At 34.4% G+C, this 12116-nt stretch overlaps 1 long non-coding RNA gene across 1 annotated transcript in view; it reads right to left on the reverse strand.

Moving 5' to 3' along the window:
• Positions 1-5501: 5501 nt before the first annotated feature.
• The window catches only part of LOC131194745 (uncharacterized), a 55869-nt gene continuing 49254 nt past the window's right edge, over positions 5502-12116 (reverse strand). The window contains exon 3 of the long non-coding RNA XR_009154295.1: positions 5502-5672. This is a non-coding gene — a long non-coding RNA (uncharacterized LOC131194745). The remainder of the gene's footprint in view (positions 5673-12116) is intronic.

The following is a 12116-nucleotide window of genomic DNA, read 5'->3' on the forward strand; positions in this document are numbered from 1 at the left end:
ATTTACAGTATATGGGAGAACATCAGCGTATTTTAGGGCTTTCAACTAAACCAGAAAATCAAAAAAAGCATCTGGGAAGAAGGGGAAGGCAAATGACTTCCAGTCTGTTGCCAAAAAAGCGAAATATCCATTAGTCAGCAGGAGTTGAGGTCAACTTGAAGGAATCTTTCTCTTTATTAACTCTGTCAAATCCAAATAATTATGGAATGGCACATTCATCGCTTTTATTTTTGGAAACAATTGTTCCTGTCTCTGTAGTTGGTGATTCCTATGCTCTTGGTCATGCTCATGACTTTGTCATCCTAACTGATTTTTTCATAAAAGTTTACTGCTACGCAGTAATTTTTTCTTGGACTTAGATGCATTTCCTCTGACAATATTTTTGCTGACACAAACATTCCTTGAGTGTTCTCAAGTTCCCCAAAGTTCTAAACAGTTTTAAACAACAAAAAGAATTCCATGGCTCCTGCTTTATTTATATACATACACACACGTATACACCCACCCACCCACTCACCCACCCATAATATACAGAAGGAGAATTAGGATACTTTAATGCATACAGATGCTTGCTGAATGGAGCAGTTTATTAAGATTATCTTTTCCATAAAAAGAATAATTAACCAAACATACGTTGAAATCACATTAGTTGAAGATGCTTTGCTTATTCTTGTTGAGTGAATTAATAAATACATTTTCCTTTAAAACTTTAAAATGTGTTAACTAGAATAAGGCACTGATATAAGCTAGAACTAGAAAGGAAGGGAAAGTGTAATTAGAAAAGACAGTTGTGCAGAAATATATTTTAGAAAACAGTTCCAACATTCCAAATATTAGAACTTATGCCTTTGCACATATAGGACAGTTTATCCTGTCTGGCAAGAAGAAAAATTTCTGACACAATAGTGAAGTACTTAGACATTATAACCGCAAGTTTTATTTCCTTCTTTATGACCAAATTTCATGTAAGTATACTAATAATTTCTTTGTCAGTTGACTAATAATTCTGGAGCCATACTAAAATGATTAAATATGTCTAGGGCTACATGGACTAATTTGGTAACATTTCTGTGTTTTATGTATGAAAGTAGAGTTTTTAGTAAAGCCAGCAGGAATTCAGCATAATTTTTTAATATCTTTACTGGATGTTCTAAATGAGCAAATCAGGAGGAGGGGATCCTAGATCAATAGGGGAGAAATTAAATAATTCAATAGAAAGCTAAAGCCCTGAGAGAGAGTATGTCTAGTTGAGCCCATTCATAATCTCCTATCATTAGTTAAGAAGACTGTAAATTTATGCATTTCTTTTTCTTCCTTCTCTTGGCCCCTTTTAAAGGTTCCCTCCTTGCTATGATTTAGTACTAAAGCTAAGAAGGACATTTTTCTCCTTAAGCTTAGTTTGCAACCATGATTTGAAGAATGAGAAAGAGAACACATGATATTTGGATTTAGTTGAGGGATTGGTAGTGCTATATTTGAATAGAAATGATGTAGGTTTTTTTTAAAGGTCAAGATAAAAATTTCCATGAATTTGCTCATCTCTAAATATACTATCTCACTTATTGAGGAAATGATGGACGATAGGTTATAGTGACAGATATAAAACTCTGAAAAAGTTGTCTAAATAGAACACAGTCAAATCCCCCTATTGCAGTAATTTATGTAAGTACATATAAAACCTTCTTATTGAAAAGTTACTCCCCACATACGTTCTATGAGTTGTGAGAGAGTGAAAGGGTATCTCTGGAATGATTGAAAATATAAGAATATGTAAGAGGTATAAGTGGATGCAAACATCTGAAGCATCCTTTGAAGATTAACTTTCATCCACTTGTTGATCTAAATAAGGCTTCTGTTTTTTATTTTCATCCATTCCCTGATTTCATTTTTTCCCTTTGCTCACATCTAGTTTTGTTCCCCGCATTTCCTCCCTTAAATTTCTTTCTTGAAAAAAATCAGACTCTGCACTTGTGGGGAGAGGGCCTTTCCCTATTAAAAATATTTTCTGCCTCTTCTTTATTGAAACGAGGAAGGAGAATATGTATGTAAACTACATATGACCAGGATTTGTGTATATATGATAGAGAATGGGAAACGTGTGTTGATTAAAATTGCCTATAAGATAAAATGTCAGTCTAACTGAGGATATTTTAATTAATTTTATTTTATTAATATTCATAATTTAATCAATTTTAATTTTCTTGATTTAATAAATTTTAATTAATCAATTTTGTCAATTTAATTACTTTTAATTAATTAATTTTATTGAATTGTATATGTGCGTTCTAGCCCTGTCTCCCTTTGCCACATGGCTTCCGGTAACTTTTTCTTTACATAGATGTATATGAATTCATTGCATGAATAGAGATCCTGGATTCCTTTCCTTGTTCCTTGTTGCACTTATCTGGTTTTCAACCGAACTAAAAGCCAGAATGATCTAATAGTTGACTTGCTGGATAATGCTGGAGAAACACAAAGTTGAGCTCCACCCTCAGGGAAACTCACTTTTTAAAAATTGAGCTATTACTATCTCACAGCATTACCAGGTGAGACAACCATCACAAAAAATAGCATTTCATTCTAGGGTGCCCACATTCAATCAAGCCTGCATTATACGGTTTCTGCATGTAGTACCATATAGTTGCCAGCTGTGTTCCATCCATTTCTTAATTAGATAGAAGGCCTTGCAGTTTGCTTACAGATCAGAGAAACAGGGAGCAAATGTTTTTGTAGAGATTAGTAATGAATATTTTTTTCTCACTTCAATATCTGCTCATTCTTGGCTCTTAGGAAGGCAGAACCTACAATAGGTGCCAAGGTCAGCTTAAAGATAGCAAGGGCGAACATTGGTTGGCTGCATGTTCAGCAAATGTCCCTATCTTTCTCTTCCATGTTAGTGAATTAGTGTTTTATTTTATTTTATTTATTTTAGTTTTGTTTTGGGTACAGGTATTCAGAATCTAATGACAGTGCATTTAATTAACCATATGATGTAAAGCTTTGGATAAGAGTTAATTTGATTACATCAGGATACAAATGTAATAAATACAAATACATTTATGAGCTACTTGTCCCTTGGGGACAATATATATTTCTGCTCTGAAAGTCAACATTTAACAAGAAAAAAAAAATCAGTAACACATTTGTTTTGACAACAGATAGAACAGATTTCCTAGCCTGGTGAAGGGGTGAAATCCAGCAGGTTCTGACAAGTTCTGGAGAACTGGTAGCGGAAATTTTGAGCAGTTCGAAGAACCAGCAAATACCACCTCTGGCTGGCCCCAGAGTGGGGAGAGAATGGGGATTTTGCAGTATCCTTCCCCTGCCACGCCCACCAAGCCACACCACACCCACCAAGCCACGCCCACAGAACCTGTAGTAAAAAAATTTGGATTTCACCACTGGCCTGGTGCCTTCCAGATTTTAGGAGCCAGGGTTCCTGAAAATTATGGCCCCTATAAATGTAGACTGTATAGACAATATAGCCATAAAGTTAAAAAACAGTCATTTATTTATTTATTTTATTAGTTTGTCAAACATGCACAAGATAGCAGGTATAGGTATAAACATAAACAAAGGAAGTAAGTACAGATAAATGGGAACAGTAAGACAGGGACAGTAGGCACGCTGGTGCGCATATGCACGCCCCCTTTACGGACCTCTTAGGAATGGGGTGAGGTCCACGGTAGACAGTTTGAGTTTGAGGCTGTAACAGAGTCAGGTAGAGCATTCCCGGCATCGACCACTGGGTTGCTGAAATCGTATTTTTTGCAATCGAATTGGAGCAGTTTACCTTGAGTTTGTATCAATTGTTTTCCCATGTGTTATTGTGGTTGAAGCTGAAGAAGTCATTGACAGATAATTCTCCATTGTAGCAGAGAATTTTGTGAACTATGCTTAGATCGGACTGCAGGCGGTGCAGTTCCAGGCTGTGCAAGCCCAGAATTTCAAGTCTGGTGGCATAAGGGATTCTATTGTTTATTTCATATGGCTGGACTAGCCTGATTTTTATTTTTATTGGATGGGTTTTTAAAATTGTGTTATTTTACGGGGGAGTATGTTTTTTAACATTTTGGGCATTTAAATTAGTTTTTTAAGGGTTGTTTTTAATTATTGTGTGTATTTATATTTTATCTGCCTGTTCACCGCCCTGAGTCCTTCGGGAGAAGGGCGGTATACAAATTAAAATATTATTATTATTATTATTATTATTATTGTGAGTAGAGGAGTGGAGAACTCTTCTTGTGAAATACCTCTGGACCCACTCAATCGTATTAATGTCCAATATACAGTGTGGATTCCAGGCAGATGAGCTGTATTCAAGAATTGGTCTGGCAAAGGTTTTGTATGCCATAGTTAGCAATACAATGTTACTGGAGAAAAAGCTTTGCAAGATTAGGTTAACAACTCTTAATGCCTTTTTGGCAATGCTGTTACAGTGAGCTTTGGGGCTTAGATCATTTGAGATGAGTGCTTCTAGGTCCTTGGCAAAGTGAGGGTCGTCTATGAGATCGTTTCCGCCCAACTTGTATTTGCATTGGCTAGGTGATCGTGCTTTTATGACTCTCATAAGCACACTCTACTTGAGCAAGTATGTTAAGTTGAAACTAGTTGAAAAATGCTGTTGCTTAAGAATTTTAGAAAGTTGATACTGGTACCTGTTATCAATACTAATATGCCTTCAGGCATCTTGTTGAAATTATGTTGATATAAATCAAAGCAATATAATGCTTTAGGAATTTAGCATGGAAAGATTTCAGCAGCCGGTGAAGTAACTAGTGAACTGGAGACGTCAAGTAATGTTTTATTGAAAAGCGACTATATTTGGTGCCCGCAATTTAGGACTAAAATATACCAACTCAGAATTATGTTAAATTAATTTTAAATCAAGAATTTGACTTATGGAGGCTTTGATATCAGGTTGAAAATAGGTTTAAAGCACCCCGGTGTCATAAGTACCAAAACTTATAAAGTTAATATGTAATACACGGTTTAATCTATAGTACCTTGTTTTTATTTTTAAAAAATCAGGATTTGAAAAAAGACATGTTTAGTTATTGCATGGATTTGTAAAATAAAGATAAATGAAGCAACTTAGTACAGGTAGTCCTTGATTTACTATCAACTGAGTCCAAAATGTCTGTTGCTAAGCAAGACAGTTATTAAGTGAGTTTTGCCCCATTTACCATCTTTCTTGCCAGAGTTGTTAAGAGAATCACTGCAATGTTAGGCTAGTAACACAACAAGTGAATATGGCGTCTTCATTGACTTGCTTGTCAGAATGTCGCAAATGGTGATCACGTGACCCCTGGATACTGCGACTGTCATAAATATAACACCAATTGCCCACATTTTGATCATGTGACCATGGATGCTACAGTGATCATGTGAAAAATGGTCATAAGTCACTGTTTTCAGTGCTGTTGTGACTTTGAATGGTCATAAAGAAATGATTTTAAGTCTGTATTATGATTTCTCCCCCTGAAAACAGTTTCTATTCTTGGTGTACAGATATATGCAACCTCAAAAGATCTTTTGAGGATCTCTTTACTGTGGGTTTTGAAGGCACCTAGGAATCTGCTGGGAGATCAAGGAGGAGAACATTCTGATGAATAAGCATCTTACTGTTGGATTCTACTTCAAATTCACCATTAGCCCTTGTTCAATGCTTTCTGTAATAAATATGAGAATGATCATAACAATAATTCAATGAACAATGCAATAATTAACCCATATATTCTCTTCTTTATCCTATGAGCAATTTTTAACACTGGTGGCACATAATGTTTTGTGTCTTTCAAGTTCCCCCAGGTGATAGGGTAATTTATTGAAATAAAGGGTAAAATAAATTGTTAAAGCTAGGTTTCGTTAATTTACTTATTTTAACTTAAGCCTATTCAAGCCTCAGAAACACACACATATACACACACAGGACCAAAACTTTCAAAAAGCGAATGAATGATCTTATAATACCTTATAAACGTATCTTTTCTTTTATGTACACTGAGAGCATATGCACCAAGACAAATTCCTTGTGTGTCCAATCACACTTGGCCAATAAAAATTCTATTCTATTCTAATAAAAATATTATAGCAAAGAATATCCCAAAGGTATTTTTTCAAGAGGCAACTGGACTTTCTGGTTTTTCTTTGAAGGGGCGTTTCACTTCTCATCCAAGAAGTTTCTTCAGCCCTTCATTCAAGAAACAAAGAATAAATAGTTAACAGCATTTTATTGCATCAAAACTTTGAATCAGAAAGTTAGCATAGTGACTATAGAGACATTTTTTTTCGATTATATGGAAAACTACAAATACTCATATGGAAGTTATACCAATAATTTGGATATCTACTTTTTATCTGTCTAAATCAATCACAGGTTGCCTATTGTGAGAAAGATATTTGGAGAAGTCAGTGGAAGAATTTGCATCTCTTCAGCTATTGAGCTAGAGGCAAAACTGTAAGAAATTGAATTTGTAAAATGTCTACAGTAAGTGTAAATGATCTGGATTTGCTACTTGGAGAAAATTCCATCATAGGGGTTGCCTTTTCAAACTTTAATAGATTATTACAGAATAGAATACAACTATCTTTCTTTTTTGGTCTATATTATACAGAAATAAATGTATTTAATCAGCATATTTAAAGATTGCTTTTCTAAGGAACTTGTCTCTAGATTTCATGGCTAGTTATATAGTTCCATTGAAAGTAATTAAGTGGTATTTTTCATGAGTAATTTAGTCTAAATGCTGACCTATAAAAACAACTACAAAGATTTGAAATTCAGTATTTAACAAAAACAGCAAAGTTAGATAACAACAACAGTTTTAAACAATTTGTAAATGGAAGCTATTTTCATTAAATTTATCAAATCTGGACTGTGAAAATCCAAACCACCACAAGGCACAAGTTTTAGAATTTCACTGCTTCCAATTTATAGTTATTTACATTTTTTTCAGCCCAGTTTTGGTAGCCATATGTTTTCCTTTCTGTAAATTTAACATTTTTTATTTGCTTTCTAGTTCAATTTATTCAATTCCTCATATTTTGATGTATTTTTTTTATTTATTTACATTTATATCCCGCCCTTCTCCGAAGACTCAGGGCGGCTTACAGTGTATAAGGCAATAGTCTCATTCTATTTGTATATTTACAAAGTCAACTTATTGCCCCCCCAACAATCTGGGTCCTCATTTTACCTACCTTATAAAGGATGGAAGACTGAGTCAACCTCGGGCCGGGTTTGAACCTGCAGTAATTGCAGGCTGCTGTGTTCTAATAACAGGCTTCTAACAGCCTGAGCTATCACAGCCTGAGCTATCACGGTGTTGTATGTGTATATAACATTTCATTTTCTTGCTAACATGAAATTTGTTGTATATTAAGTCTGTGTCTCTAAAGGGTATTTTAAGATAACCCTCTAGCATAAATTAAGCAAGATTACTTTGAAATGTTCTTTTGACATGACTGAGCATCTGGTTTCACTAGAAAGCATTCACAGAGCTCAAACAACTTTTCAGGATTGAAGTCTTAAACCTTGATTACAGTATAGATGTAATTGATTAATATATTTCTGGGTTGTTATGTTTAAGTCTACAGCATAATCTTCTTAGTTTGTGATAACGTAACAACTCAAATGTGCTGGAATTCAACTTAAAATGTTTTTTTTAATTTAAAAAACTGACTCAACTTTTAACGATTGTTCTTGCTAGACCCATTAAATCCACTTCTAATCCATTTGCTGTAGAGGAGAAGCAAACAAAATCTGCATTATTCAACTAGTTTCACTAGGATCAAGTGTTTCTTAAGAAGGCTGAACTATTTTAAAGATTCAGAAGGTAATGGGCAAATTCTGTTTGGTTATATAAACCAGGGTGTGGTAACCATTGACTGCAAATATAATAAACATTTTCCTTCCAAATCCTTTTAAAGGCATAAGCCTAAATTTAAGCTTCTATGCATTAGGAGAATTTTAAAACCGTTCATATGAACACTCTGTGAAAAAGTAAATATTGGATTGAAATGGGCCCTGGAAGAGCTCTTCTTTTGTTTCTATGTTTGTTGAAACTCTGCAAGAAACCATTTAGACCGCAAACCAGTTTCAATGCTAAGCCTTTTCAGGTCTGATTGCTGATCATTCTGGAGCTGAGGGAAGATTTCTGTGTGTGAGATAGAGACTGAGAGTCTATACAGTATTTATGTGAGTCTCATTCTGCCTCGTTTTGACTTTGATCTTCTTTACTGTGGCTTTAGGAAATAATGCAACCATTGAGTGACAGGAGATTTTTCCACTCCTCCTTTATGGGATTCAACTGTGAAGGATAACATCTCATAAATGAGAACAGCTAGCTTTAAAAATTCCATTTTATTTTATGGGTGTATGACATACACTATATACACTGTATGTATATATGTAAACTTACTTGTGATATACAGAATTATAAAATAGACAGTTTCTTGTTAGAAGTGATGCTTAGCAGATCCTTCCCTTCCATTAGAATGTTTTTTGACTATCACAGAAAAAACTCCCCCCCACTCTCCCCAATAACTGAATAAAAAAATTGTTACTAGAAATTCTCTGTAGGTAGAAGATATAAAGATCTACTAAACGGGAACTGAAAACAAGACAAGAACTTAAAGAACAGGGTACAGACATTGGTTGGTGGCCATACATGCAGATACAGTCCAGATACAGGACAGATTTAGAACAATATGGATTTCAAAAAGAATCACACGAATTAGACAAGATCCTACAAGACACAGAGGACAAATTGATTAAAAAAAATTGTATAATTATTTAGTGAGATACAAAATGGAGGTGACAAAGAAAATACGATAATTTGGGCCAAAAACTTTGGTTATAACATTGAATTGGAGAAATGGGAAAAATTATGGAACAAAAATTATAAATTGACAATGTCTGTAGCCTACAAGGAAAATATGTATAAAATGTTTTATAGATGGCACCTTCCACTGGTGAGACTGGCCAAAAAGTTCCCCAATACCTCATCAATCTGTTGGAAATGTAAACAAAATCAGGGAACACATAACCAGCTATGGTGGACGTGCCCCAAGTAAAAACAATATTGGAGTAAAATTAGAATATATTTAGAAGAGATAACGAGACAGCATATAGAGATGAAGCCAGAAATATTTTTGTTAAGAATACTTCCAGGGACATATGACAAAAAAAATATATACAATACTTAATCATACATATTACAACAGCATAAAGAATAATATATGCACAAAATTGGAAAAATAATAATATACCAACAGAAGAAAAATTGATCAGAAAAGGTTTGGGGTGGGCAGAGATGGATAAACTCACAAAAGAAATACAAGATGAGGAGACAGAATACTACATGGTATGGGAGAAATGGTATGAATGGTTAGAGAAGAGGTACAAAGGGCAAGGAAAGATTAAATGAGGAAGTGAAATGTAGCAACAAACAAGTGGAAATGAAATTGACACAGAATGTATGATCGAAATTGAGTACATTGTTATTTATATATATATATATATATATAAATGAATATTAGAATCATATGTATAAACGGTAGATTGACGCAAGGGAGAAAAATGGATATATAAGAAATGATTACTGATGCAGAAATGTTGTAAAGAAGAAAATTGTAAAAATTACTTTTTGTTTGTTTTTAAAAAACTGTTTAATAAAAATTATTTAAATAAATAAGAAATTCTCTATAGGTATGTTTCAACAGCACTTTTTCTTGCGGCTGTTAATAAAAATAGGATCACCAACATGATCGCCAATGCCCAATGATGGATATGGCAGAAGAAGAAGGTATGTTTACTAATCAGATAGCAATTCCTCATTTTGTATCATCTAGGTAGATTTTTCAAGTTTCATATATCGGAACATATCCTCTTTTGATTTGGGATTCTTCAATGAAAAGCAAGATGCCCAAAAATGAAATATGGCATAAAGATATATTAAATTGATAAGCTCTGGTGTATGTGTCATGTGCATAGTATAAATGTTTGCATAGCATAAATAATTATGTTACTGTAGTAATTTGTTAAACAACATGCTAACATAGGGGTGTCAAACTCACAGCGTCACATTGTTGTCACATGACATTTCACAACTTTTTCCCCCTTTGCTAAATTGGGGCTGGGTGTAGCCAGCATGTGACGTATCCAGCCCGCAGGCCGCGAGTTTGATACCTCTGCGCTAAGAGGTAACAACAAACCAGAAAAAAGGCAGAGCTACTCAACTCCTATTTTTTCTCAGTCTTCTCCCACAAGAGGATATGTTATGTATCATTCAACTATGGACAGCAGAATGATGAAACTGAAGATTGAGATTGATAGAGCTATGATTAGCAAAAATTTGGCTAGATCCCAAACTGGCTTTATGCCTAAAGTGGGACTAGAACCTAACAGTCTCCTGGTTTCTAGCCTGATACCTTAACCACTACAAATTCATTCTCTCTGTGTAATATTATCATATTAATACATATTATAATGTTAAATATTATCTTTGTGAAATCCTGGAGGACAGATGAAGGGAAAAGATTGAATATTATCCAGGTCTTAAAAAAAAGGGCTGGGGAGACTCAGGCAAACATGACATCAACACATGGGAAAAATTCTAAAGCAATTCATAAGATTGATTTATAACAAGCTTGAAAAGAATGTGGAAAGTCAGCATGGGTTTGTCAAAACATAGGTATATTGAAGAGCACATATTGCCAGACTAGCCTTACCTTATTTTTCACCGAGTAATTTCTTCAGTAGATTGTGGGAATATTGTAGATAAAATGATGGCAAGCAAAGTATTAGCAAGATATGCTATCACATACTTTGAATAGCAAGCTAATAAGGATTGAATGTTTATGTGGCTATCTAGTTCACCCAAAAATCATAATCAGGAGTACCTATTAATTATTTTTCAACTGCAGGTAAATGGTGTGACAATGTTCACCCCTGGATTCTTCAGCATTTTTTATTCTTCCACAATGTGTATAAAGATGGCAAGAATACTTAAATCAAATTTGCAGATAACTATAATTAGACAGATAGGGTAGGTTAGTTAATAACCGGGGAAAGAAATCGAATTTGAAATTTAACAGAGGTCAGTGCAAAGTTATTCATATAAAAATAAATATATACTGTAGTTATTGGATGGAGCTATTTGGTTTTGTAGTAGTACTTGTGGGGGGAAAAAATAGAATAGTAGTTGATTGCAGAGTGAGACAGAAATATGTTGTTGTTGTTGTTGTTGAAAAAAACAAAACAAAAGCAAAGTCTAGTGTTTCTAAATAATGAGAAGTAATAGTTTATTTTATTTTGAATTGGTCAGGCTTTATTTTGAACTGCAGGTATTGTGACCAGATCTGGGTAGCACATTTAATAAAAGATTAAGATAAACTGGAACAAATTAAGGGAAGAACAAAAAATATCATTAGGAGCCTAGAAACGAAGTTGTATGAACAAACATTGAAGGAATTGGAAATTATTTAGTATTGACTCAGTGATAACATTGATCAATACCTGGAATGTTTTGGCAAGAACTATTACGGTATTCATAATTCCAAACTGCAGGATACAGAATAATGAATTCAATTTAGATATTTTCATTAGATTTTTTTTTTAAAAAACCTTTCCAACACTAAGAACAGTAAGTACAAGAGTGAAACTAGATACCTAGATAAGTGGAGGTTCCTTTTGGGGAAGTGAGATTAGACCGGGGTGGTATTCAGCAGGTTCTGACCAGTTCTGGAGAACTGGTAGCGGAAATTTTGAGTAGTTCGGAGAACCGGTAAATACTACCTCTCACTGGCTCCCGAGTCCCAGCTGATTGGGAGAAAATGTGGATTTTGCAGTAACCTTCTCCTGGAGTGGGGAGGGAATGAAGATTTTACAGTATCCTTCCCCTGCCACGCCCACCATGCCACGTCCACCATATCACACCCACAGAACTGGTAGTAAAAAAATTTGAATCCCACCACTGGATTAGACACCAATTTGTCAGTGATGCTTTAATCTGGATTCCTAAACTGTTCATGGAGTTGGGCTCTGTGGTCTAATAAATGATGTGATTTTTGTGTAATGGATGCATATTTGTTATATCTGCGATTACTGCCAA

Source organism: Ahaetulla prasina, chromosome 3 (assembly GCF_028640845.1).
Source record: "Ahaetulla prasina isolate Xishuangbanna chromosome 3, ASM2864084v1, whole genome shotgun sequence".
In the NCBI taxonomy this organism is placed as follows: domain Eukaryota; kingdom Metazoa; phylum Chordata; class Lepidosauria; order Squamata; family Colubridae; genus Ahaetulla; species Ahaetulla prasina.